This window comes from Oncorhynchus clarkii, chromosome 25, assembly GCF_045791955.1.
Source record: "Oncorhynchus clarkii lewisi isolate Uvic-CL-2024 chromosome 25, UVic_Ocla_1.0, whole genome shotgun sequence".
NCBI lineage: Eukaryota > Metazoa > Chordata > Actinopteri > Salmoniformes > Salmonidae > Oncorhynchus > Oncorhynchus clarkii.
This window is the reverse complement of record NC_092171.1, coordinates 13,294,767-13,315,540: the sequence shown is the minus strand read 5'-3', so window position 1 is coordinate 13,315,540 and position 20,774 is coordinate 13,294,767. Positions and strand designations below refer to the sequence as shown.

General features: G+C 43.3%; 1 protein-coding gene across 2 annotated transcripts in view; it reads left to right on the top strand.

The window, feature by feature from the left end:
- Positions 1–20,774, top strand: part of LOC139384076 (EARP-interacting protein homolog) — a 78,498-nt gene that overhangs the window by 35,689 nt on the left and 22,035 nt on the right. The window lies entirely within an intron of this gene.

Sequence of the window (20,774 nt, the reverse complement as noted above, 5' to 3'; positions counted from 1 at the left end):
CCACCTTTCCAGAAACAAGTCTCTCACCGTTGCCGCTTGCTATAGACCACCCTCTGCCCCCAGCTGTGCCCTGGACACCATATGTGAACTGATTACCCCCCATCTATCTTCAGAGCTCGTGCTGCTAGGTGACCTAAACTGGGACATGCTTAACACCCCGGCCATCCTACAATCTAAGCTTGATGCCCTCAATCTCACACAAATTATCAATGAACCCACCAGGTACAACCCCAAATCTGTACACACGGGCACCCTCATAGATATCATCCTAACCAACTTGCCCTTCAAATATACCTCTACTGTTTTCAACCAGCGATAACTGCATCATTGCCTGCATCCGTAATGGGTCTGCGGTCAAACGACCACCCCTCATCACTGTCAAACGCTCCCTAAAACACTTCAGCGAGCAGGCCTTTCTAATCCACTTGGCCCGTGTATCCTGGAAGGATATTGACCTCATCCCATCAGTAGAGGATGCCTAGTCATTCTTTAAAAATGCCTTCCTCACGATCTTAAATAAGCATGCCCCTTTCAAAAATGTTAGAACCAGGAACAGATATAGCCCTTGGTTCTCTCCAGACCTGACTGCCCTTGACCAGCACAAAAACATCCTCTGGCATTCTGCATTGGCATCGTATAGCCCCCGTTATATGCAACTTTTCAGGGAAGTTCGGAACCAATATACACAGGCAGTTAGGAAAGCTAAGGCTAGCTTTTTCAAGCAGAAATTTGCATCCTGTAGCACAAACTCAAAAACATTTTGGGACACTGTAATGTCAATGGAGAATAGCTGCCCACTGCACTGAGGCTAGGAAACACTGTCACCACCGATAAATCCACTATAATTGAGAAGTTCAATAAGCATTTTTCTACGGCTGGCCATGCTTTCCACCTGGATACCCCTACCCCAGTCAACAGCTCTGCACTCCCCACAGAAACTCGCCTAAGCCTCCTCGATTTCTCCAAACTGCTACAGACCTATGTCTATCCTACCCTGCCTTTCTAAGGTCTTCGAAAGCCAAGCTAACAAACAGATTACCGACCGTTTCGAATCTCACCGTACCTTCTCCGCTATGCAATCTGGTTTCAGAGCTGGTCATGGGTGCACCTCAGCCACGCTCAAGGTCCTAAATGATATCATTACCGCCATTGATAATAGACATTACTGTGCAGCCGTATTCATCGACCTGGCCAAGGCTTTCGACTCTGTCAATCACCACATTCTTATTGGCAGACTCAACAGCCTTGGTTTCTCAAATGATTGCCTCACCTGGTTTACCAACTACTTCTCTGATAGAGTTCAGTGTGTCAATATATATATATATATATATACCTTTATTTAACTATGCAAGTCGGTTAAGAACACATTCTAATTTTCAATGACGGCCTAGGAATGGTGGGTTAACTGCCTTGTTCAGGGGCAGAACGACAGATTTTTACCTTGTCAGCTCTGGAATTCAATCTTGCAACCTTACGGTTAACTAGTCCAACGCTCTAGCCACCTGCCTCTCATTGCACTCCACGAGGAGCCTGCCTGTTACGTGAATGCAGTAGAAGCCAAGGTAAGTTGCTTGCTAGCATTAAACTTATCTTATAAAAAACAATCAATCAATCATAATCACTAGACATGGTTGATGATATTACTTGTTTATCTTTGTGTCACTTCTTGCGTTCATTGCACGCAGAGTCAGGGTATAAGCAGTTTGGGCAGTCTGGCTCATTGTGAACTAATTTGCCAGAATTGTACGTAATTATGACATAAAATTGAAGGTTGTACAATGTAACACAAATATTTAGACTTAGGGATGCCACCCGTTAGATAATATACCGAACGGTTCCGTATTTCACTGAAATAATAAACGTTTTGTTTTTGAAATGATAGTTTCCGGATTCGACCATATTAATGACCAAAGGCTCGTATTCCTGTGTGTTATGTTATAATTAAGTCGTTGGCTGGCCCTTGCTTCCCTCTCGTCCCCAAACCCACTGGCTCCAGGTCATCTACAAGTCTCTGCTAGGTAAAGCCCCGCCTTATCTCAGCTCACTGGTCACCATAGCAGCACCCACTCGTAGCACGCGCTCCAGCAGGTATATCTCACTGGTCATCCCCAAAGACAGTTCATCTTTTAGCCGCCTTTCTTTCCAGTTCTCTGCTGCTAATGACTGGAACGAACTGCAAAAATCACTGAAGCTGGAGACTCATATCTCCCTCACTAGCTTTAAGCACCAGCTGTTAGAGCAGATCACAGATCACTGCACCTGTACATAGCCAATCTGTAAACAGCCCATCCAACTACGTCATCCCCATCTTGCTCCTTTGCACCCCATTATCTCTACTTGCACATTCATCTTCTGCACATCCTACCATTCCAATGTTTAATTGCTATATTGTAATTACTTCACTACTATGGCCTATTTATTGTCTTAACTCCCTTATCCTACCTCATTTGCACACACTGTATATAGACTTTTTGTTTTATTTTTTCTACTGTATTATTGACTGTATGTTTGCTCATTCCATGTGTAACTCTGTGTTGTTGTATGTGTCGAACTGCTATGCTTTATCTTGGCCAGGTCGCAGTTGCAAATGAGAACTTGTTCTCAACTAGCCTACCTGGTTAAATAAAGGTGAAATAAAAAAATTCACTAACCATATATTATTCAGCTATGTTCTACAAAAGTACTTTTTTATAGTCTAGTAGTACTGAACTATTTCGTATAGTAACTCTAATTTGTCGTCATTAATATTAGAAACTAAAGGGTTCTAGTATACCAGGTAACTTCCCCAATAAAAGAAACACTTGAGTAAATGAGGGGTACAAAGTATATAGAAAGCAGGTGCTTCCACACAGGTGTGGTTCCTTAGTTAATTAAGCAATTAAGTTTCCACCACCATCAAAAAACCAAATTGTTGAATTTCTCGTGGAAGAATGGTGTCGCATCCTTTCAATCGAGTTCCAGACACTTTCAGAATTCATGACAAGGTGCATCGAAGTTGTTCTGGCTCGTGGTGGCCCAAACGCCCTACTAAGACACTATGTGGGCACACCGTGCACCACTCCCTAGCATTCTTCTTGCCAATGCCCAGTCTCTTGACAACAAGGTTGATGAAATCCGAGCAAGGGTAGCATTCCAGAGGGACATCAGAGACTGTAACGTTCTTTGCTTCACGGAAACGTGGCTCACTGGAGAGACGCTATCCGAGGCGGTGCAGCCAACGGGTTTCTCCACGCATCGCGCAGACAGAAACAAACATCTTTCTGGTAAGAAGAGGGGCGGGGGCGTATGCCTTATGGCTAACGTGACATGGTGTGATGAAAGAAACATACAGGAACTCAAGTCCTTCTGTTCACCTGATTTAGAATTCCTCACAATCAAATGTAGACCGCATTATCTACCAAGATAATTCTCTTCGGTTATAATCACAGCCGTATATATCCCCCCAAGCAGACACATCGATGGCTCTGAATGAACTTTATTTGACTCTTTGCAAACTGGAAACCATTTATCCGGAGGCTGCATTCATTGTAGCTGGGGATTTTAACAAGGCTAATCTGAAAACAAGACTCCCTAAATTTTATCAGCATATCGATTGCGCAACCAGGGGTGGAAAGACCTTGGATCATTGTTACTCTAACTTCCGCAACGCATATAAGGCCCTGCCCCGCCTCCCTTTCGGAAAAGCTGACCACGACTCCATTTTGTTGATCCCTGCCTACAGACAGAAACTAAAACAAGAGGCTCCCACGCTGAGGTCTGTCCAACGCTGGTCCGACCAAGCTGACTCCACACTCCAAGACTGCTTCCATCACGTGGACTGGGACATGTTTCGTATTGCGTCAGACAACAACATTGACGAATACGCTGATTCGGTGTGCGAGTTCATTAGAACGTGCGTTGAAGATGTCGTTCCCATAGCAACGATTAAAACATTCCCTAACCAGAAACCGTGGATTGATGGCAGCATTCGCGTGAAACTGAAAGCGCGAACCACTGCTTTTAATCAGGGCAAGGTGTCTGGTAACATGACCGAATACAAACAGTGCAGCTATTCCCTCCGCAAGGCTATCAAACAAGCTAAGCGTCAGTACAGAGACAAAGTAGAATCTCAATTCAACGGCTCAGACACAAGAGGCATGTGGCAGGGTCTACAGTCAATCACGGACTACAGGAAGAAATCCAGCCCAGTCACGGACCAGGATGTCCTGCTCCCAGGCAGACTAAATAACTTTTTTGCCCGCTTTGAGGACAATGCAGTGCCACTGACACGGCCTGCAACGAAAACATGCGGTCTCTCCTTCACTGCAGCCGAGGTGAGTAAGACATTTAAACGTTTTAACCCTCGCAAGGCTGGCATCCCCAGCCGCGCCCTCAGAGCATGCGCAGACCAGCTGGCCGGTGTGTTTACAGACATATTCAATCAATCCCTATACCAGTCTGCTGTTCCCACATGCTTCAAGAGGGCCACCATTGTTCCTGTTCCCAAGAAAGCTAAGGTAACTGAGCTAAACGACTACCGCCCCGTAGCACTCACTTCCGTCATCATGAAGTGCTTTGAGAGACTAGTCAAGGACCATATCACCTCCACCCTACCTGACACCCTAGACCCACTCCAATTTGCTTACCGCCCAAATAGGTCCACAGACGATGCAATCTCAACCACACTGCCTTAACCCATCTGGACAAGAGGAATACCTATGTGAGAATGCTGTTCATTGACTACAGCTCGGCATTCAACACCATAGTACCCTCCAAGCTCGTCATCAAGCTCGAGACCCTGGGTCTCGATCCCGCCCTGTGCAACTGGGTACTGGACTTCCTGACGGGCCGCCCCCAGGTGGTGAGGGTAGGCAACAACATCTCCTCCCCGCTGATCCTCAACACTGGGGCCCCACAAGGGTGCGTTCTGAGCCCTCTCCTGTACTCCCTGTTCACCCACGACTGCGTGGCCACGCACGCCTCCAACTCAATCATCAAGTTTGCGGACGACACTACAGTGGTAGGCTTGATTACCAACAACGACGAGACGGCCTACAGGGAGGAGGTGAGGGCCCTCGGAGTGTGGTGTCAGGAAAATAACCTCACACTCAACGTCAACAAAACTAAGGAGATGATTGTGGACTTCAGGAAACAGCAGAGGGAACACCCCCCTATCCACATCGATGGAACAGTAGTGGAGAGGGTAGCAAGTTTTAAGTTCCTCGGCATACACATCACAGACAAACTGAATTGGTCCACTCACACAGACAGCATTGTGAAGAAGGCGCAGCAGCGCCTCTTCAACCTCAGGAGGCTGAAGAAATTTGGCTTGTCACCAAAAGCACTCACAAACTTCTACAGATGCACAATCGAGAGCATCCTGGCGGGCTGTATCACCGCCTGGTACGGCAACTGCTTCGCCCTCAACCGTAAGGCTCTCCAGAGGGTAGTGAGGTCTGCACAACGCAAACTACCTGCCCTCCAGGACACCTACACCACCCGATGTCACAGGAAGGCCATAAAGATCATCAAGGACATCAACCACCCGAGCCACTGCCTGTTCACCCCGCTATCATCCAGAAGGTGAGGTCAGTACAGGTGCATCAAAGCTGGGACCGAGAGACTGAAAAACAGCTTCTATCTCAAGGCCATCAGACTGTTAAACAGCCACCACTAACATTGAGTGGCTGCTGCCAACACACTGACACTGACTCAACTCCAGCCACTTTAATAATGGGAATTGATGGGAAATGATGTAAATATATCACTAGCCACTTTAAACAATGCTACCTTATATAATGTTACTTACCCTACATTATTCATCTCATATGCATACGTATATACTGTACTCTATATCATCGACTGTATCCTTATGTAATACATGTATCACTAGCCACTTTAACTATGCCACTTTGTTTACATACTCATCTCATATGTATATACTGTACTCGATACCATCTACTGTATCTTGCCTATGCTGCTCCGTACCATCACTCATTCATATATCCTTATGTACATATTCTTTATCCCCTTACACTGTGTACAAGACAGTAGGTTTGGAATTGTTAGTTAGATTACTTGTTGGTTATTACTGCATTGTCGGAACTAGAAGCACAAGCATTTCGCTACACTCGCATTAACATCTGCTAACCATGTGTATGTGACAAATAAAATTTGATTTGATTTGATGTTGGTGTTTACTTTATTTGAGCAATTACCTGTATAACAACTGATGAACAGCGTGTCTTTACAGTAGACAACCTGTACTGCCTGCCGGCTCAGCCTTGAGGTGTGAGGCTGTGGCAAGTGCGGTGGGGAAAGAGAAAGATAGAGAGGAGGAGAGATATTGAGTTGAGGTCAGGCTGTGTGTGGGCACTGCTAAAGGAATAATAATCACCTCTCTCTTGACCGTTCCTATAAAGACAGAGTGCTGGAGAGAGAGAGAGAGAGAGAGAGGTGGAACAAGAATGAGGGAGAGAAGGAATAGAGGGATGCAGAGAAAATATTAGAAAAATACAGGAGAGACATGATAATAGCCAAGAAAAGAAACAATGTATTTCATGCAAATGTAAAAACCGTTGCAGTACTGTAGTATTATCCTCATTATCCCGCATTTGATTCCATCTTTTTAGTCACATTCCAGCTAGTTCTTATTCCTAACCAGTAAAAGTAGTGTGATTCACCCTTCAGGGGCTTTGAGGGTACACAGGGGCCTTTAGGAAGCCAAGGACACAGGCTGAGTCTGTGTCTGTGTGAGTAGCGCTTAGTGTGTGCTCGTGAGCAGAGTCTGTGAGCAGGCAGAGTGTGTTGGATTTGAGCTAGGTGCGTGGGTGTGTGTATTACAGGGTTTGTGAGACTGTGTGTGTTAGTGTCCAGTTGGTGCGGCAGCTGTGTGATGGCAGTCTGTGAACACGGTCCAGTGGCTCCTCAGTTGGTGTCTTCTCTGGCTCGTCACACTGTGTGCCAGCCCAAACCGGCCTGCCCGCTCTGCCCCGCTAAGGGACTCTAGAGGAGAACACTCTCCCCAGAAAACCAAAATTGGTTCTGTGAAAGTTCCCAGAACATTCCTTAGGTTGCAGAAATTGTTCTCATGACACAAAAACTGTCCAGTCGTGGTGATGATTATAGAATGTTTGTATAAAACATTCACCTGATGTTACAAGAAGGTTCTCAGAACACATTTCATATATTCTTTAAAGGTTCCCAGAATGTTTCACTGGGTTGTGGGAACAGTCTGGTGCAAACATTGTGGGGACATCACAAAATATACACTATATATACAAAAGTATGTGGAAACCCCTTCCATTTAGTGGATTTGGCAATTTCAGCCACAGCCGTTGCTGACAGGTGTATAAAATCGAGCACACCGCCATGCAATCTCCATAGACAAACATTGACAGTAGAATGGCCTTACTGAAGAGCTCAGGGACTTTCAACGTGGCACCGTCACAGGATGCCACCTTACCAACAAGTCAGTTCGTCAAACTTCTGTCCTGCTAGAGCTGCCCCGGTGAACTGTTAGTGCTGTTTTTGTGAAGTGGAAACGTCTAGGAGCAACAACAGCTCCGCCGCAAAGTGGTAGGCCACACAATCTCACAGAACGAGACCGCCGAGTGCAGAAGCGCGTAGCATGTTAAAATTGTCTGTCCTTGGTTGCAACACTCACTACCGAGTTCCAAACACAAAAAGTTATCTGGATGATTCTACTATCGTACTTTTAGGGTGCAAAAAACATTCACCTGAAGTTACAAGAATGTTCCCAGAACATATTTAATCAATTCTTTAAGTGTTCCCGGAATGTTTCATTAGGTTATGGAAACATTCTGGTGGGAACATTGTTAGGTTAAAGTTAGGTTAAACAGGACATTCTCTTAATGTTGTAAGAATGATGTCATTTTACCTTGTCTTTGAGGTCCTCAGAACATTTCAAGAACATGTTAAATTGAAGTTTTACCTAATATTGCCACAACATTCTCAGTGTGCAAATTTGTAGTTCCTTAAAGCAGATTGGAATACATTTCTCTCTAGGTGTACAGTAATGGCAATTCACATTTGAGGACTTTATTTTAGGTGATTATAGAGAGACATGGCATTTCACTTTCATTCACAGGACATTTGAACACAACCATATTTGTTATACTTTGTATGTTGACAGGCTGCACATGTGGGGTTTGAACTTGCAGTGTTTGGTTCCCTAGCCAGATCATTAACCCTCTGTGCCATTAGGGGATAGCTGTGGCCGTGTGTTATTTTTGTTGTTGTTGTCAAATATGGTTAAACAGGACACAGAACAGTTATTCAAATGTTCCCATCCTCTTCATATGCTGTGTAATCGTAACACTGTATTTTATGATTCTCTTTCTTCATCGCGTGTTGAAAGTCTTATGAAATGTGATCTTGAAATTGAGAAATGGTAAAAAAAAAAAAAAACGTTTTTGAATACACTAGAATACAAGTTATTTAAAGGAAGCTATATCCAACTAAAATCACATGATGAAGAAAGAAAATCATAAAAGTGCACAGCGTTTGAAGAGAATGGGAACATTTTAATGACTCAAAAATTGAGTTCTGTGTCCTGATTGACCATATTTAACTGAGGAAAAAAAATATACAAGGCCACGCAGAGGGTTAATTATCTGGCTGCAGTTCCAGACATTGCAGGTTCAATCACACATATTCTGAAGCCATATTTCTCTACTAAAAGCGAGGTTGTCTTTATTTCGTCCATTTCGTTCAGAATTGCGGAATTTAGAGCAACTGTAAAAAAATAAATAAAAGACGCTTGATATGGTCTTATTTTTCATGATCTGAAAAGAAAAAGTGATCCTAGACCAGCACTCATAGTCTTCGGTACCGTATAAATATGGGCCCCAGAAGTATGCAGCATATACATGTATATTGCGTGAACATCAATGGAGTATTATGTTCAACCTAAAACAAATACGCTATGAACGTCATAGAAACGGACTTATTTCTATCTAACAGCATGAAGGGCATGTCCTGTGTAACCTAACTTAAACATTGTATTAATGTCATCGCAGCTGAGCATATTTAGTGTGTTATGGGAACTTATCTCTTGCGATGTTCCCACAACCTAATGAAATGTTCTGGGAACCTTTTTAAAGGACTCACAGGCTATGTTGTCAACATTCTTGCAATGTCAAATAAATGTTTTGTGCAACCTGATACAGACATCTGAATGTCAGCACAACTGGACAGTTTTTTTTGCATTTTGAGAACATATAAGATATACATATCTCTTGTCATGTCCCCACAATGTTACCACAACACAATGAAACGTCACGGGAACCTTTTTAAAGATCAGACAAAATGTGTTCTTGGAACGTCAGGTGAATGTTTTTTGCACCCTAAAATAAACATTGTAGAATCAAATCAAATTGTATTGGTCACATACACATATTTAGCAGATGTTATTGCTGGTGTAGCAAAATGCTTGTGTTCCTAGCTCCAACAGTGCAGTAGTATCTAACAGTGCAGTAGTATCTGACAGTGCAGTAGTATCTGACAGTGCAGTAGTATCTGACAGTGCAGTAGTATCTAAAACGTTTCACAACAATGCACACAACTCTAAAAGTAAAGGAATGGAATTAAGAAATATATAAATATTAGATTGAGCAATGTCTGAGTGGCATTGACTAAAATAGAGTAGAATAGAATACAGTATATACATATGAGATGAGTAAAGCAGTATGTAAACATTATTTAAACATTAGTGACTAGTGTTCATTATTAAAGTTGCCAGTGATTCCAAGTATAGTATATAGAAATATATATATATAGGGTTGCGTAACCGGGTGGAAGCCGGCTAGTGATGGCTGTTTATCAGTCTGATGGCCTTGAGATAGAAGCTGTTTTTCAGTCTCTTGGTACCAGCTTTGATGCACCTGTACTGACTTCGCCTTCTGGATGATAGCGGGGTGAACAGGCCGTGGCTCGGGTGGTTGGTGTCCTTGATAATCTTTTTGGCCTTCCTGTGACATCGGGTGCTGTAGGTGTCCTGGAGGGCAGGTAGTTTGCCCCTGGTGATGCGTTGGGCAGACCGCACCACCCTCTGGAGAGCCCTGCGGTTGTGAATGGTGCAGTTGCCGTACCAGACGGTAATACAGCCCGACAGGATGCTCTCAATTGTGCATCTGTAAAAGTTTGTTAGGGTTTTGGGGCCCAAGCCAAATTTCTTCAGCCTCCTGATGTTGAAGAGGCACAGTTGAATCATCTGCACAACTGGACAGTTTTGGTATCTTTTGTGATGTTTCCACCAGACTGTTCCCATAACATAATGAAACACTCTGGGAACCTTTTAAAGAACAGATGTGTTATAGGAACGTTCTTGCAACATCAGTCAAATGTTTTATACAACCATACACACTTTTGGGGAATGTTCTGTGGTGGTTGTTGCACAACATTTTTGAATGTTAGGAGAACATTACAAGATATTTCATCTAAAACACTGTTGATAAATAGATTTAATTGGAAACGTAGCTTAATTGGAAAAGTAGCTAATGTTTGTGAAATGTTCCCGGTTTGCTGGGTCTACTGCTCCCTCCAGCAGCCTTAAAGACACAGTATACACAGGAGACACAGGAGATGTAGTTACACAGGCATGTTGTGTGTGTGTGTGTGTGTGTTTGTGTCACGTGTGTGTGTGTGTGTGACATGTGCGGGTGTTGTGCTCCTCTGTGTATTTTGTGTGTTCTGCTCTGTGCGCTGCTCTTGCTAACGGGTACACTGGGGTGTGTGTGTGTGTGCGTGTGTGTGTGTGTGTTCGGCTCTGTTGCTAGCTGGGGCTGTCACTTGGGATGTTCTCTCAGTTCATCACTCCTAAACCCTATTCAGACGGTTTGCTATTCAAACGGTTATTACAGTGACCGCGGTCAATAACCGTCATCCATAACTCCATGACCGTCACATCCCTAATTTGGACCCACAATCCACAGTGAGAGGGCAGCGCACACACACCGTCAGATGTGCGATAGCTGCCGGGCCTGCCTACTCAGCATGCACCGCAGGATGCATACAGAAACGCAGTGCAGTGCTGCAGTCAAACTGGCCCCTCTAGCTCCCTGTATAGTACAGTAGCACACAGCACTGTGTGTCTCTGCATGCCTTAGTGAGTGTGTATAGTATGTTTTACATTCAGTTTAATATTGTTGTGTATAACTTGTTTACCAACCACAGTATCCTCTACTTGGTCTTTAAAGCAGAAATGATTTGAATGAAGCGTTTTATCTCCAGTATCCAGGTGTGTGTTGGAGTGGAGGTAGAGTAGAGACTAGCAGTGGTGTGATTGCTATTTGCTCCATCACACTGTGGGTTGAGAGGAGACTCACAGCAGGGACTGAAACGGTCACACTGGCGTCAGATAACAGTGGGAAACAGGACAGGACAGCCTTCTCACCCAGACAGATATATAGACACTACAGCGCACTGGTACTGCTCACATCTAAAACAAACTGATTTGCCCTTTTTCGTATGATTTAGCCTACTGTATTTCCTTCAGCCCTTGGCAGTTGGATATTAACAATTTATCAAAGGTGTTGTCGACTGTGAGTGACGCGTTTGTTAAGCCTATTTGACATTAACCTCCTGAACTTTCTGTCAAATCAATCATCCATGACCTTTTCATCTGATGCTGCCCCCAGGAAGGCTAGGATGGTGCAACGTTCACAATATTACTGGAGCTCCTCAGCCATGCTTGGATGCTATGGGAAATAATATACCTCTCTACTAAATAGACTATGGGCTTATTTAGAATTGGCAAAGCTTCTCTTTCTCACTATTTGTCCTATATTAACACAGTAACATTAGTAAAAACTTTGTTTCTCTGAGACTTTTAAGCCTCAAGCATTGCTTTATATTAATGTCCATAAAGATATATCTCAATCAACCCACACTATTGATGTGATGATCCCTTACTTTTATGCATGGACTGTCACTCCTTCCTTCCCAACCACTCACAAAGCTGGGCTTTAATTTTGATAAGCAATTCAATTATTTCTCTCTCTTCTTTTTTTTTCTCCCCCACTGCAGTTGTCATAGAAACAGAGACCTGTAGTGATAGTGTGAGATATCCAGTCTATCCCCTTAGCATAGCGATTTATCACCCAGACTGAGGTTAGAGGGGGCGGTGTGTGTGTGTGTACTGTAATGGAAATCTGTCATTTATACGGTAATTTTAGGTATTAGCATCAATAAAAAAAACGTTGAAATGTTTTACTGCAGCGTACTATGTTATGGTGCGTTGTGAGAAAATTGCTGTATTTCAAACTGTAATTCTACCCAACAGAATACAGTATCGTATCTTTGGAGCGCCAAAAACCTTTTGACCACTAGTAGGGGCATGGTATTGCTGTGTCTGGCTAATTAACATATTTTGAGGCGTGCCTTGTAAGAGGCTATATTTGTTGAACCCGTGAGTGAGGTAACTGTACTATTTGAACTCCTATGTGTTAATAGTGCCACATCAATTTAACATGTATAGGGGACAGATTGAATTAGCAGCTAGTCTTAAATGGTTGAGCATTTTTCCAAGTCCTTTTGATCTGTTTTGCCCTGTAGGCACTGCCGGTTTGAAGTCTTTGCAGATATGAAACATTCATAATATCAGTCTAAAATATACAACTCCCAGTTTATTTTTATTTATTTAATTTATTTAACCTTTGTTTAACTAGGCAAGTCAGTTAAGAACAAATTCTTACTTTCAATGATGGCCTAACAATGGGTCAACTGCCTTGTTCAGGGGCAGAACGACAGATGTTTACCTTGTCAGCTCGGGGATTCGATCCAGCAACCTTTCGGTTACAGGCCAAACGCTCTAACCACTAGGCTACAAAACCAACTTTATGAGAGGTTTGAAAAATAGCTTCTATTTACCTCAACATTCCATGACATACACTAAGGCATTGTTGGCAGAATAGATGGATGCAGTTCAATGCATGATTACTACACTGCTCAAAAAAATTAAGGGAACACTAAAATAACACATCCTAGATCTGAATGAATGAAATATTCTTATTAAATACTTTTTTCTTTACATAGTTTAATGTGCTGACAACAAAATCACACAAAAATTATCAATGGAAATCAAATTTATCAACCCATGGAGGTCTGGATTTGGAGTCACACTCAAAATTAAAGTGGAAAACCACACTACAGGCTGATCCAACTTTGATGTAATGTCCTTAAAACAAGTCAAAATGAGGCTCAGTAGTGTGTGTGGCCTCCACGTGCCTGTATGAGCTCCCTACAACGCCTGGGCATGCTCCTGATGAGATGGCGGATGGTCTCCTGAGCGATCTCCTCCCAGACCCAAACTAAAGCATCCGCCAACTCCTGGACAGTCTGTGGTGCAACGTGGCGTTGGTAGATGGAGCGAGACATGATGTCCCAGATGTGCTCAATTAGATTCAGGTCTGGGGAACGGGCGGGCCAGTCCATAGCATCAATGCCGTCCTCTTGCAGGAACTGCTGACACTCCAGCCACATGAGGTCTAGCATTGTCTTGCATTAGGAGGAACCCAGGGCCAACCGCACCAGCATATGTTCTCACAAGGGGTCTGAGGATCTCATCTCGGTACCTAATGGCAGTCAGGCTACCACTGGCGAGCACATGGAGGGCTGTGCGGCCCCCCAAAGAAATGCCACCCCACACCATGACTGACCCACCGCCAAACCGTTCATGCTGGAGGATGTTGCAGGCAGCAGAACGTTCTCCACGGCGTCTCCAGACTCTGTCACATGTGCTCAGTGTGAACCTGCTTTCATCTGTGAAGAGCACAGGGCGCCAGTGGCCAATCTTGGTGTTCTCTGGCAAATGCCAAACGTCCTGCACAGTGTTGGGCTGTAAGCACAACCCCCACCTGTGGACATCGGCCCCTCATACCACCCTCATGGAGTCTGTTTCTGACCGTTTGAGCAGACACATGCACATTTGTGGCCTGCTGGAGGTCATTTTGCAGGGCTCTGGCAGTGCTCCTCCTTGCACAAAGGCGGAGGTAGCGGTCCTGCTGCTGGGTTGTTGCCCTCCTATGGCCTCCTGCACGTCTCCTGATGTACTGGCCTGTCTCCTGGTAGCGCCTCCATGCTCTGGACACTACGCTGACAGACACAGCAAACCTTCTTGCCACAGCTCGCATTGATGTGCCATCCTGGATGAGCTGCACTACCTGAGCCACTTGTGTGGGTTGTAGACTCCGTCTCATGCTACCACTAGAGTGAAAGCACCGCCAGCATTCAAAAGTGACCAAAACATCAGCCAGGAAGCATAGGAACTGAGAAGTGGTCTGTGGTCACCACCTGCAGAACCAGTCCTTTATTGGGGGTGTCTTGCTAATTGACTATAATTTCCACCTGTTGTCTATTCCATTTGCACAACAGCATGTGAAATTTATTGTCAATCAGTGTTGCTTCCTAAGTGGACAGTTTGATTTCACATAAGTGTGATTGACTTGGAGTTACATTGTGTTGTTTAAGTGTTCCCTTTATTTTTTTCACCAATTTATTAGTTGATAGTCCAAAAAATATTGCAATCAGTTTGTAAATCACAGCTGTCCTGGTACATTGTTTGCTGCCTCCATTCGGGATGCACTGTTTCAGTTTCAATGGCTCATTATTTTGGACAGCAACTGACAAATGTAACTAAGGCTGGGAATGTCAATACAATCCAACTGGGCAATGATCACAAGTCAATCATAACATGGCTAATAGGCTAGCGTATCTATTTACAGTACCAGTCAAAAGTTTTTACTATTTTCTACATTGTAGAATAATAGTGAAGACATGAAAACTATGAAACAACACATATGGAATCATGTAGTAACCAAAAAAGTGTTCAAATCAAAATATATTTTATATTTGATATTCTTCAAAGTAGCCGCCCTTTGTCTTGATGACAGCTTTGCACACTCTTGGCATTCTCTCAACCAGCTTCATGAGGTAGTCACCTGGAATGCATTTCAATTAAAAGGTGTGCCTTGTTAAGTTAATTTGTGGAATTCCATTCCTTCTTAATGAATTTGTGCCAATCAGTTGTGTTGTGAGAAGATAGTGGTGGTATACAGAAGATAGCCCTTTTTGGTAAAAGACCAAGTCCATATTATGGCAAGAACAGCTCAAATAAGCAAATAGAAACAACAGTCCGTCATTACTTTAAGACATGAAGGTCAGTCAATGCAGAATATTTCATGAACTTTTATTTAAGTGGCTATGCAAAAACCCTCAAGTGCTATGATGAAACTGTCTCTCATGAGGACCGCCACAGGAAAGGAAGACCCAGAGTTAAGTTCATTAGAGTTACCAGCCTCAGAAATTGCAGGCCAAATAAAAGCTTCACGGAGTTCAAGTACCATACACATCTCAACATCAACTGTTCAGAGGAGACTACGTGAATCAGGCCTTCATGGTGGAATTGCTGCAAAGTAACCAATACTAAAGGACACCAATAATAATAAAGAAACTTGCTTGGGCCAAGAAACACAATCAATGGACATTAGACCGGTGGAAATCTGTCCTTTGGTCTGATGAGTCCAAATTTGAGATTTTTGTTTCCAACCGCTGTGTTTTTGTGAGACGCAGAGTAGGTGAACAGATGATCTCCACATGTGTGGTTCCCACCGTTAAGCATGGAGGAGGAGGTGTGAGGGTGTGGGGGTGCTTTGCTGGTGACACTGATTTATTTAGAATTCAAGTCACACTTAACCAGCATGGCTACCACAGTGATACGCAATCCCGTCTGGTTTGGGCTTAGTGGGACTATCATTTGTTTTTCAACAGGACAATGATCCAAAACACACCTCCAGGCTGTGTAAGGGCTATTTGACCAAGAAGGAGAGTGATGGAGTAGTGTATCAGATGACCTGGCCTCCACAGTCACCCAACCTCAATCCAATTGAGATGGTTTGGGATGAGTTGGACCGAAGAGTGAAGGAAAAGCAGAGCCTAACATTAGCAAGCTACAGTGCCTTGCGAAAGTATTCGGCCCCCTTGAACTTTGCGACCTTTTGCCACATTTCAGGCTTCAAACATAAAGATATAAAACTGTATTTTTTTGTGAAGAATCAACAACAAGTGGGACACAATCATGAAGTGGAACAACATTTATTGGATATTTCAAACTTTTTTAACAAATCAAAAACTGAACAATTGGGCGTGCAAAATTATTCAGCCCCTTTACTTTCAGTGCAGCAAACTCTCTCCAGAAGTTCAGTGAGGATCTCTGAATGATCCAATGTTGACCTAAATGACTAATGATGATAAATACAATCCACCTGTGTGTAATCAAGTCTCCGTATAAATGCACCTGCACTGTGATAGTCTCAGAGGTCCGTCAAAAGCGCAGAGAGCATCATGAAGAACAAGGACCACACCAGGCAGGTCCGAGATACTGTTGTGAAGTTTAAAGCCGGATTTGGATACAAAAAGATTTCCCAAGCTTTAAACATCCCAAGGAGCACTGTGCAAGCGATAATATTGAAATGGAAGGAATATCAGACCACTGTAAATCTACCAAGACCTGGCCGTCCCTCTAAACTTTCAGCTCATACAAGGAGAAGACTGATCAGAGATGCAGCCAAGAGGCCCATGATCACTCTGGATGAACTGCAGAGATCTACAGCTGAGGTGGGAGACTCTGTCCATAGGACAACAATCAGTCGTAAATTGCACAAATCTGGCCTTTATGGAAGAGTGGCAAGAAGAAAGCCATTTCTTAAAGATATCCATAAAAAGTGTTGTTTAAAGTTTGCCACAAGCCACCTGGGAGACACACCAAACATGTGGAAAAAGGTGCTCTGGTCAGATGAAACCAAAATTGAACTTTTTGGCAACAATGCAAAACGTCATGTTTGGCGTAAAAGCAACACAGCTGAACACACCATCCCCACTGTCAAACATGGTGGTGGCAGCATCATGGTTTGGGCCTGCTTTTCTTCAGCAGGGACAGGGAAGATGGTTAAAATGGATGGGAAGATGGATGGAGCCAAATACAGGACCATTCTGGAAGAAAACCTGATGGAGTCTGCAAAAGACCTGAGACTGGGACAGAGATTTTGTCTTCCAACAAGACAATGACCCAAAACATAAAGCAAAATCTACAATGGAATGGTTCAAAAATAAACATATCCAGGTGTTAGAATGGTCCAGACCTGAATCCAATCGAGAATCTGTGGAAAGAACTGAAAACTGCTGTTCACAAATGCTCTCCATCCAACCTCACTGAGCTCGAGCTGTTTTGCAAGGAGGAATGGGAAAACATTTCAGTCTCTCGATGTGCAAAACTGATAGAGACATACCCCAAGCAACTTACAGCTGTAATCGCAGCAAAAGGTGGCGCTACAAAGTATTAACTTAAGGGGGCTGAAAAATTTTGCACGCCCAATTTTTCAGTTTTTGATTTGTTAAAAAAGTTTGAAATATCCAATAAATGTCGTTCCACTTCATGATTGTGTCCCACTTGTTGTTGATTCTTCACAAAAAATACAGTTTTATATCTTTATGCTTGAAGCCTGAAATGTGGCAAAAGGTCGCAAAGTTCAAGGGGACCGAATACTTTCGCAAGGCACTGTAGCTCTCTCTGGAGATGTTCGATCGGGTTCTGTTTGATCGGGTTCAGAGACTTGTCCCGAAGCTACTCCTGCGTTGTCTCGGCTGTGTGCTTAGCGTCGTTGTCCTGTTGGAAGGTGAACCTTCGCCCCCAGTCTGATGTCCTGAGCACTCTGGAGCAGGTTTTTATCAAGGATATCTCTGTACCTTGCTTCATTCATCTTTCCCTCTCCTGACTAGTCTCCCAATCAATTTTAGAATAAGGCTGTAATGTAACAAAATGTGAAAAAAGTGAAGGGGTCTGAATACTTTCCGAATGCACTGTAGCATTTCTCTTGCGTTCGCAAATTCACTCTGGCTATTGATTCCAATTTCAGAGTACTCTCATCTGAGTGTGCCAGAGCGCAGAATAACTTATTAATTTATGAACGTGCAACACCTACTGAATATTACCCGTGTCAGTAGAGGTAGGCAAAGAAAGTAATAGTTAGTCTCCAACACTGTAGGTAACATAAAGAGGGTTTATCTAATGTTCTTTCGTTAGTTTTGAGCTCATCTTTCTCTGGCTAGCATTAGTTGTTTATCTTTTTGTTGTTGAGAGAGAGAGCCTACCTTTTCGTGGTTGTTTGATCAATAGGACTGTAATGTTCCCAAATGTAAGAGGACTCCCAAGTGGTATTGACATATTTACAGAAATCCATTCAGGTGTATTTTGTGGCTTTTGGAGAATGCTTTCTAATGATCTAAAGTTGCACTGTTGCAACTGCCTGTAAACACACAGGCTTGTTCAAAGTGAATGATGGCAGGCCTGTGATGCAAATAAAGGCCTAATGCAGTTCTGATTGGCAATGACGCACCCGGTCTGCATAGACTCTGGTCCTGGACGAGACAGATGTTTTTATTCGATTTTATTTCCTGCAGTGTCTATTAATTATCCAAACGCACGACCGCTTTCCAACAATATATTGCTATAGAATCTTCCCAAATTCCTTAGTGTACGTAATATTCTTCCTGGGGATGTATATGAACAAATTTGAATACGATTTCATGTTGCTAAAATGCTGTCAGCTCCACTGTAAGGCCTCTAAGTGAAAGTGAAATAAATGTGTAAACACTTTACCTAGCAATCAACCTGCTTGCACCGATCCCTTGTAATTGTGAAACACAAACCCCTGCCCTTAATTTATTGAATTTATTCATCCATTCATACCGATTACGGTAGCGTTTACTTTTTTTTCCTGTATAATATAGTCTATCGTACAGTATTGTAATGTGTGTCATTACAAAGTACTTGCTTTGATACTATATATATATTACAGTAGGTGTACTACCAGAAGTGATGGAACAAGACAGAATTGCTCTTCCTCCCGGGGAAGGCCTGCCCGCCCCAGTTTCGCCCTCCCAGAGTGCAAAGAACCATGGCGTGATCCTGGACAACGCCCTGTCATTCTCAGCAAACATCAAAGCAGTGACCCTCTCCTGCAGGTTCATGCTCTACAACATCCGTAGAGTACGACCCTAGTACTTCACACAGGAAATGGCTCAGGTCCTAATCCAGGCACTTGTCCTCTCCCGTCTGGACTACTGCAATTAGCTGTTGGCTGGGCTCCCCACTTGTGCCATCAAACCCCTGCAACTATCCAGAACGCATTAGCCCACCTGGTTTTCAACCTTCCCAAGTTCTCTCATGTCACCCTGCTCCTCCACACACTCCACTGGCTTCCAGTTGAAGCTTGCATCCACTACAAGACCATGGTGCTTACCTATGGAATAGCAAGAGGAACTGCCCCTCCCTACCTTCAGGCTATGCTCAAACCCTACACCCCAACCCGAGTACTCCGTTCTGCCACCTCAGGTCTCTTGGCCCTCCCACCCCTATGGGAGGACAGCTCCCGCTCAGCCCTTCTCTGTCCTGGCACCCCAATGGTGGAATCAGCTTCCTCCTGAAGCTAGGACAGCAGAGTCCTTGCCCATCTTCCAAAAACATCTGAAACCCTACCTCTTCAAACAGTATCTTAAATTATCCTATTCCTCACCTTGAACCCCCCCCCCCAAATAAAAAAAAACTCTAAAATAACACTTAACCAGCACTTAAGTACAAAGACAAAAAATACAAAGACAACTTTTGATTGTCTTTTATTAAGATCCTATATATAACATTTCTAAATCAGCACACATAGCCAACACACCATATCTATTTTCCTTCCTCCATTAACCCTGTTTCCTTTCTTTATCCTATTTCTTTATAAATACTTAGTTCGTCCATGTTTCTTTATGCATCCATCCTTTCTTCCTTCATCCTCTGTCATTTCTTCTGTACTTCTTTATGTTCTTATTCAGCTAGAGTTACCATTAACGTTGTGTTGCAACTAGAACTAATAGCCTAACAAATGAACAACTAAAAAAAGTACAAAGACTTAACTTGATTGTCTTTATCAAGACATTGTCTAGATCAACTTTCAAAATCATCACAAATAGCCATAGCAAACACACCATCTATCTATTTTCCTTCCTCCATTAACCCTGTTTCATTTATTTAACATACAGTGCCTTGCGAAAGTATTCGGCCCCCTTGAACTTTGCGACCTTTTGCCACATTTCAGGCTTCAAACATAAAGATATAAAACTGTATTTTTTTGTGAAGAATCAACAACAAGTGGGACACAATCATGAAGTGGAACGACATTTATTGGATATTTCAAACTTTTTTAACAAATCAAAAACTGAAAGATTGGCAGTGCAAAATTATTCAGCCCCCTTAAGTTAATACTTTGTAGCGCCACCTTTTGCTGCGATTACAGCTGTAAGTCGCTTGGGGTATGTCTCTATCAGTTTTGCACATCGAGAGACTGACATTTTTTCCCAATCCTCCTTGCAAAACAGCTCGAGCTCAGTGAGGTTGGATGGAGAGCATTTGTGAACAGCAGTTTTCAGTTCTTTCCACAGATTCTCGATTGGAGTCAGGTCTGGACTTTGACTTGGCCATTCTAACACCTGGATATATTTATTTTTGAACCATTCCATTGTAGATTTTGCTTTATGTTTTGGATCATTGTCTTGTTGGAAGACAAATCTCTGTCCCAGTCTCAGGTCTTTTGCAGACTCCATCAGGTTTTCTTCCAGAATGGTCCTGTATTTGGCTCCATCCATCTTCCCATCAATTTTAACCATCTTCCCTGTCCCTGCTAAAGAAAAGCAGGCCCAAACCATGATGCTGCCACCACCATGTTTGACAGTGG